Source organism: Dendrobates tinctorius, unplaced genomic scaffold (genome assembly GCF_039654945.1).
Source record: "Dendrobates tinctorius isolate UK_male_01 unplaced genomic scaffold, ASM3965494v1 ptg000211l, whole genome shotgun sequence".
Classification (NCBI taxonomy): Eukaryota; Metazoa; Chordata; class Amphibia; order Anura; family Dendrobatidae; genus Dendrobates; species Dendrobates tinctorius.
In genome coordinates, this window is record NW_027361878.1 from 18,395,731 (window position 1) to 18,402,500 (window position 6,770).

Below are 6,770 nucleotides of genomic sequence, written 5' to 3' on the forward strand. Positions count from 1 at the left end.
TTTGATCCCTGAAGCTAGTGTCATCTGTAAAAAATATTAAAATAAACAACCAATATATTCCCTGATCCGCAGAAATCCACGAGTGTCCCACGACGATCTCTCCTATAGAACAGTGACATCTATAGGACCTTCAGTGACACACTGACAGGAGACAATGGCTCCTGCAGTGCATCACTGAGAGGTTACTATAGTTCACTGGTCTATGGCAAAAGCTGCGTGGGAACTTTCTCACACAGCAATGCCAAAAGTGAGACTAGGGACTATTTTTTTACAGTGGCGGAGGAATACAGTGCGGAAGGATACCTGCCTCCCGTCATTGTATTCCTGGGGCTCCTAGAAAGCGGTCGCATCAGCTGATGCTGCTGTTCTCCACGGGAGATCGTCGTGGGACACTCGTGGATTTCTGCGGATCGGGGAGTATATTGTTTGTTATTTTAATATTTTTTACAGATGACACTGGCTTCGGGGATCAAAGTGACAAGTGATGGTGAGTATGTACTATATGTTATATGTACTGTATGTCTATATGTATGTATGTGGTATGTATGTGGTATGTAGTATGTATGTATGTGTTTTTTTGTTTTGTTTTTTTACATTAAACACATTAGCCGGATGATGGGACTACTACTGTCCCATCATTGGCTAATGTGTCAATCACTGTCATTGTAGCAGGCATAGCCCGATGGGACTTGTAGTCCCATCGGAAGATGCCTGCACACAGACACAAAGACCACCGAGAGGCCCGCACAGACCTCCCCTGCACACAGACACAAAGACCCCCGAGAGGCCCACACAGACCTCCGGCAGGCCAGCACAGACCCCGCCCGCACACACAGCCACGCACAGTCTCCGCCCACGCACCGCCCACACTCTTCCCCCCTCCCGAACTGGTTGTGCAAGGAAAGAAAGGGTTTATTTTCATTCCGATATTTGTGTCCCATTGACTTGCATTGGTTTCCGGTATTGGAATCGGAGATACCCGATATTTTTGGGGTATCGGTCCAATCCAATATTTCCTGATATCGGAAGGTATCACTCAGCACTACTTACAATACTAATGATGACTCATGTAGGGATGAGACGTCCTGTTTCTACATACTGTATAGCTTAGAAGACCAACAATAAGTCTCTTTGCTCTGCATTAGAACAATTCTACATCATTACAAAGACACAAATGGAGGAGCAGAGAAGATGGATCAGGAGGTGAAGCTGGGCTGTTGGGACTTTGCAGTGATGTAGAATTGTAGCTCTAATGCTAACTCATGCAGTAAAAATTGGAACTTCTGCTTCTGCATACAGCTTAGAAGGACTCAGCTGGTCAGTTTTTAATTACCTAATGGAATAGAGAAGAAATAGCTGGGTAGAAAGGGAAAATGACCAAATAGGCTGGTTTCACATTAGCGGTTTTTCGCGCAGCGCATTGTGTTTGTCCATGCGCATGCGTACCTATGTTTAACATGGCTTGCGCATGGTCTTGCGTTTGCACGCGTTCGTATGCGCTTTCGTATGCATGCGTTTTTTCAAGGTGTGCGCCTGTTAGGGGCTGGCGGAACGCACTATGGATGTACCGCTGCAGTTGCTGTTCGTCCGCCATTACTAGCCAGACCCTGGCGCTAGTTTATACTACGGGTTAATGTTACGGGCTGGCGGTACGCACCAAATAATAAGGAAGGTAATTAGGTGCGTTCGCAGCCCGGAGTCCACCGTGCAGAGATGGTAACTGCTGCTCGGTAATGGCAGACAGTATATGGCGATACAATAGAGGAACACACGCGGTAACTCCACCTAGTGTGTACAGAGGCAGACTCTGCTACCTCACAGAGCCGCCCGACCGCCAAACACAAATGCCGCAGCCTGTTTATGCTCACAGAGCTCGGCAATGTGAGCACTGGTGTATAGACACAGGACTCTACCCCTGAGACACTGGGTTAGAGTCCCTCTAGACTCACTAGTGCTCGGCCCCACAACAGTGGTGCCAGGTAGAAACAAATTAAATAACTAAAGCGCACTACACGCGAACTGCACCGCTCTGGCAGACGTCACTAACCACCCGAACAAGGGAGGAAAGCGCTAGACTTTGCGCATGGAGTCGCACTGGCGGATGCAGCCGCTTAATGCGGTACTGAAGGTGCCCAGCTCTGGACGGCACCATATGGCACTGAGTGAGGTGCTGAGATGTGGAAGCACCGTGGCGCAGACCAAGCCACTAGTAGGCACTGACTAACTCTATAGCCCTATAACATACATATCCAAGGGAGGGGAGTCATAATGAGTCAGTCACCAGATACAAGCACCAGGGCTGTGGAGTCGGTAAGCCAAACCTGCGACTCCGACTCCTCAATTTCCCTTACACCGACTCCCACTCCCACATATATTGCTTATATTTAAGTGAAAAATGTATTGTAGTACAATGTGAACATCAGACATTTAATCATTTCTATGATCCAATAATCAAGATATTTAGATAGAACATAATATCTATTTATTGGAATACAACTTTAGAACACAAAAAACTGTAATAAATTGTAAATATGTAATACACTGTATAATATCAATTACATACATCCACGGTACAGACCAAAGTTTGGACACACCTTCTCATTCAAAGAGTTTTCTTTATTTTCATGACTATGAAAATTGTAGATTCACTCTGAAGGCATCAAAACAATGAATTAACACATGTGGGATTATATAATTAACAAAAAAGTGTGAAACAACTGAAAATATGTCTTATATTCTAGGTTCTTCAAACTAGCCACCTTTTGCTTTGATTACTGCTTTACACACTCTTGGCATTCTCTTGATGAGCTTCAAGAGGTAGTCACTGGAAATGGTCTTCCAACAGTCTTGAAGGAGTTCCCAGAGATGCTTAGCACTTGTTGGCCCTTTTGCCTTCACTCTGCGGTCCAGCTCACCCCAAACCATCTCGATTGGGTTCAGGTCTGGTGACTGTGGAGGCCAGGTCATCTGGCGCAGCACCCCATCACTTTCCTTCTTGGTCAAATAGCCCTTACACAGCCTGGAGGTGTGCTTGGGGTCATTGTCCTGTTGAAAAATAAATGATGGTCCAACTAAACACAAACCAGATGGAATAGCATGCCGCTGCAAGATGCTGTGGTAGCCATGCTGGTTCAGTATGCCTTCAATTTTGAATAAATCCCCAACTGTGTCACCAGCAAAGCACCCCCACACCATCACACCTCCTCCTCCATGCTTCACGGTGGGAACCAGGCATGTAGAGTCCATCCGTTCACCTTTTCTGCGTCGCACAAAGACATGGTGGTTGGAACCAAAGATCTCAAATTTGGACTCATCAGACCTAAGCACAGATTTCCACTGGTCTAATGTCCATTCCTTGTGTTCTCTAGCCCAAACAAGTCTCTTCTGCTTGTTGCCTGTCCTTAGCAGTGGTTTCCTAGCAGCTATTTTACCATGAAGGCCTGCTGCACAAAGTCTCCTCTTAACAGTTGTTGTAGAGATGTGTCTGCTGCTAGAACTCTGTGTGGCATTGACCTGGTCTCTAATCTGAGCTGCTGTTAACCTGCGATTTCTGAGGCTGGTGACTCAGATGAACTTATCCTCCGCAGCAGAGGTGATTCTTGGTCTTCCTTTTCTGGGGCGGTCCTCATGTGAGCCAGTTTCTTTGTAGCGCTTGATGTTTTTTGCCACTGCACTTGGGGACACTTTCAAAGTTTTCCCAATTTTTCAGACTGACTGACCTTCATTTCTTAAAGTAATGATGGCCACTCGTTTTTCTTTACTCAGCTGCTTTTTTCTTGCCATAATACAAATTCTAACAGTCTATTCAGTAGGACTATCAGCTGTGTATCCACCAGACTTCTGCACAACACAACTGATGGTCCCAACCCCATTTATAAGGCAAGAAATCCCACTTATTAAACCTGACAGGGCACACCTGTGAAGTGAAAACCATTTCCGGTGACTACCTCTTGAAGCTCATCAAGAGAATGCCAAGAGTATGCAAAGCAGAAATCAAAGCAAAAGGTGGCTACTTTGAAGAACCTAGAATATAAGACACACAGTATTTTCAGTTGTTTCACACTTTTTTGTTAATTATATAATTCCACATGTGTTAATTCATAGTTTTGATGCCTTCAGAGTGAATCTACAATTTTCATAGTCATGAAAATAAAGAAAACTCTTTGATTGAGAAGGTGTGTCCAAACTTTTGGTCTGTACTGTGTGTGTGTATATATATATATATATATATATATATATATATATATATATATATATATATATATACACACACACATATACATATATACACATATACATACACACATACACACACACACTATGACTTATCTCGGCTAGGATAAAGCCTAGATCCTCAGGCTACTTTCACACTATGGGAGTAGCCAGGATCAAACCTGGTTGGGGGCAGAACCTCATACTGTTCGGCAGAATTTCATACTGCACACCTCAGCTGCTGCAGAACCTCATACTGCACACCCCTACACTTGAAAATAAAGCCTGCACCTTAAGAAGATGTGGTGGTGAATGCAGTCTATTTATTCCAACTATCAATTGATGTTGATGTGTTACTGAAGACCAGCAATGCTTGTCCTGGGCGTCCTTTTGGGCAGCTATGAGGTGTCCCTGACTGGTGCTAAAAAAAAGGAGTGTTAGTCTGTGTACTATCCGGCTTTCATTCTTTTTGGTACAGATAAGATATGGATAGACAGATATGGATAAATGGATAGAGCAGATTTCTAATCTGCTTTTGATATTGAAAACATTAGCTGAGCTCAAAAACCTTTCAGGTGATGCGGTTTTTTAAAAAGCTGATTTGCTTTTGCAACTGAAAAACGTATCCTCAAAAAACGCAGGAAAAACACTGTGTGTGAATGTAGCCTTAGATCAGGAATAGAACAGCCATTTATAGGACATTTCATAACTTTCCCAAATTCCTATGAAAAAATATTCAGCACATTCTGTATTGAACTACTGTACCCAATTTATTATATATTTTAGGAGTCGGTCCATTTTATACCGACACCACAGCCCTGACAAGCACCCATCATCACTCACACAATATACAATAAGAGTCTATACTAGCGCATGGCCATGCAACTCTTTTATAGCAGTGTCCTTCCGGGACCTTCCTAGTGGTCCAATGGGAGCAGCAATAGGACCTGAGCATGTGACCTCAGACCTCCAATGAGAGGACTTCCCACGGGCATGCTGAGTGGACCGAAAGAAGGACTTGGTCCCAGGAGCTGCTCGCTGCTGGCTATTGCAGGTTACTATAGCTGGACCCCGATTGGCAGCAGTACCCAAGCCAACAGCAGTAGACTGAGCAAAACACTGGGAACGTCTCTGCTGAGCAGGCTCCTCTGCGGCCGGAGAGGAATGGGAGACCGCAGAAAGCAAGGCTTGGGATTCCTGCTGTGCAGAGGCAGGAACCCGACGCCTAACAGTGCCTATGCGCGCCAGACACAACCTGTTGCATTTTTGGGTCCGCCGAAAGGCGTCAAAAAAACACTTGCGCATGTAAAGCGACAAAATAACGCATTACAGTCTATGGGAATGCAGGCGTGCTCATGGACATGCATTCGTCTGCGTTTTCGTGCGCATGTGTTTTTGGCGTAAACGTGTAGACACTGGTTTTAACCCCTAGAGAACGAATGCGCATAAAAAACGAAAACGCATGATGCGGTTTTTGCATGCGTTTCTATTGTGCACGATGCGCTGCGCAAAAAAACGCTATTGTGAAATTAGCCTTATAAGTACACAGTGCTATATAATATGATGACTGCTATACAATAAGAGGATAAAAACTTTGATGGGAGTGGGTCCCAATGCAAAATGTTCTAGAGGGCCCTCAGTTAATAGTATTGGTTTTTATAGGCCAAAGGGACTTTTTGGGTCCCCTTTTAGGTTCCAAGGGCTGGGTATGACTGTAACTCCTGCACCCAATAGTTGTGCCTCTTCTAGACCATTCTGAGCTTTCAAAGCAAAACCAAATGGAAAAATGCTGCATATAGTAACAAGCAAGGTGGTTGCAAAATGCACAAATCACCTTTTCCAAATATATATTTTTGGGTGTGAATTTTGTATCCTGTCGCTCGTGCTATACAACAAATGACAATTTACAAAACATAAAAAAAGTTTAAAAAAAAAAAATGGTGGTGACCACACAGCAGTATAAAACTGGAAAGACCAATCAGGAGACATATTTCATTTGATAAACTGCATTGCTAATATGAAAGCTGCGATCTGATTGGTTACTTATGCCACACTGTTTTTTTTTTTTGCTATACAGAAAACCCCAGGCTCCAGACAAGAGAAAGTTGACGTTCCAGCCTTGAGTAACAGGGAAAGAAGCAGCACAGGACTCCCTGTAGCCTCTCAACGTGAATTACACTCCGCATAGAGGCTCCTAGCGTCACCACATAAACTTCCCCTAACATATAAGCCACCTAACTATTGCAAAGCAGCAAACAAACAGCGCTTCTAGCTGACAACCAACCTGATGCTGTCCGGGAGCTCTGCAACGCAACGGGAGAAGCCCAAGGAGGGGCAGGACGAAATATTCTATAGGCTTTCGGGAATAGTAGTCCCGCAACGGCTAGTTCCCTCAGGGACGCTCCTAACAGAACTACACTTCCCGACTAACCATGCGCAGCGAGCATGCGCATTAGGAGTTCCTCAGAGCAACGCCCATTCCTCATTTCAGTAAAGCCCCGCCTTCCTGTAACGTCGCCCGCTCGCTGCGTCATTGTGTCGGTGTCGGGTACGCCTGT

General features: G+C 44.7%; 2 protein-coding genes across 7 annotated transcripts in view; one reads left to right on the forward strand and one right to left on the reverse strand.

Annotated features, from left to right (window-relative positions):
• ATL3 (atlastin GTPase 3) overlaps positions 1 to 6,625 on the reverse strand; it is an 81,315-nt gene extending 74,690 nt beyond the window's left edge. The window contains exon 1 of one of the 3 annotated variants that reach the window (XM_073554546.1): positions 6,497 to 6,625. The gene's annotated coding sequence lies outside the window, so the exon portion shown is untranslated. Of the gene's footprint in view, positions 1 to 6,451; positions 6,472 to 6,496 lie in introns of those variants that run through there. The other 2 variants (XM_073554547.1, XM_073554548.1) reach the window with 2 other exon arrangements.
• A 30-nt stretch (positions 6,626 to 6,655) lies between these two features.
• Positions 6,656 to 6,770, forward strand: part of RTN3 (reticulon 3) — a 54,841-nt gene continuing 54,726 nt past the window's right edge. The window contains exon 1 of one of the 4 annotated variants that reach the window (XM_073554540.1): positions 6,656 to 6,770. This exon is cut by the window's right edge and continues 35 nt beyond it. The gene's annotated coding sequence lies outside the window, so the exon portion shown is untranslated. The other 3 variants (XM_073554543.1, XM_073554542.1, XM_073554545.1) reach the window with 3 other exon arrangements.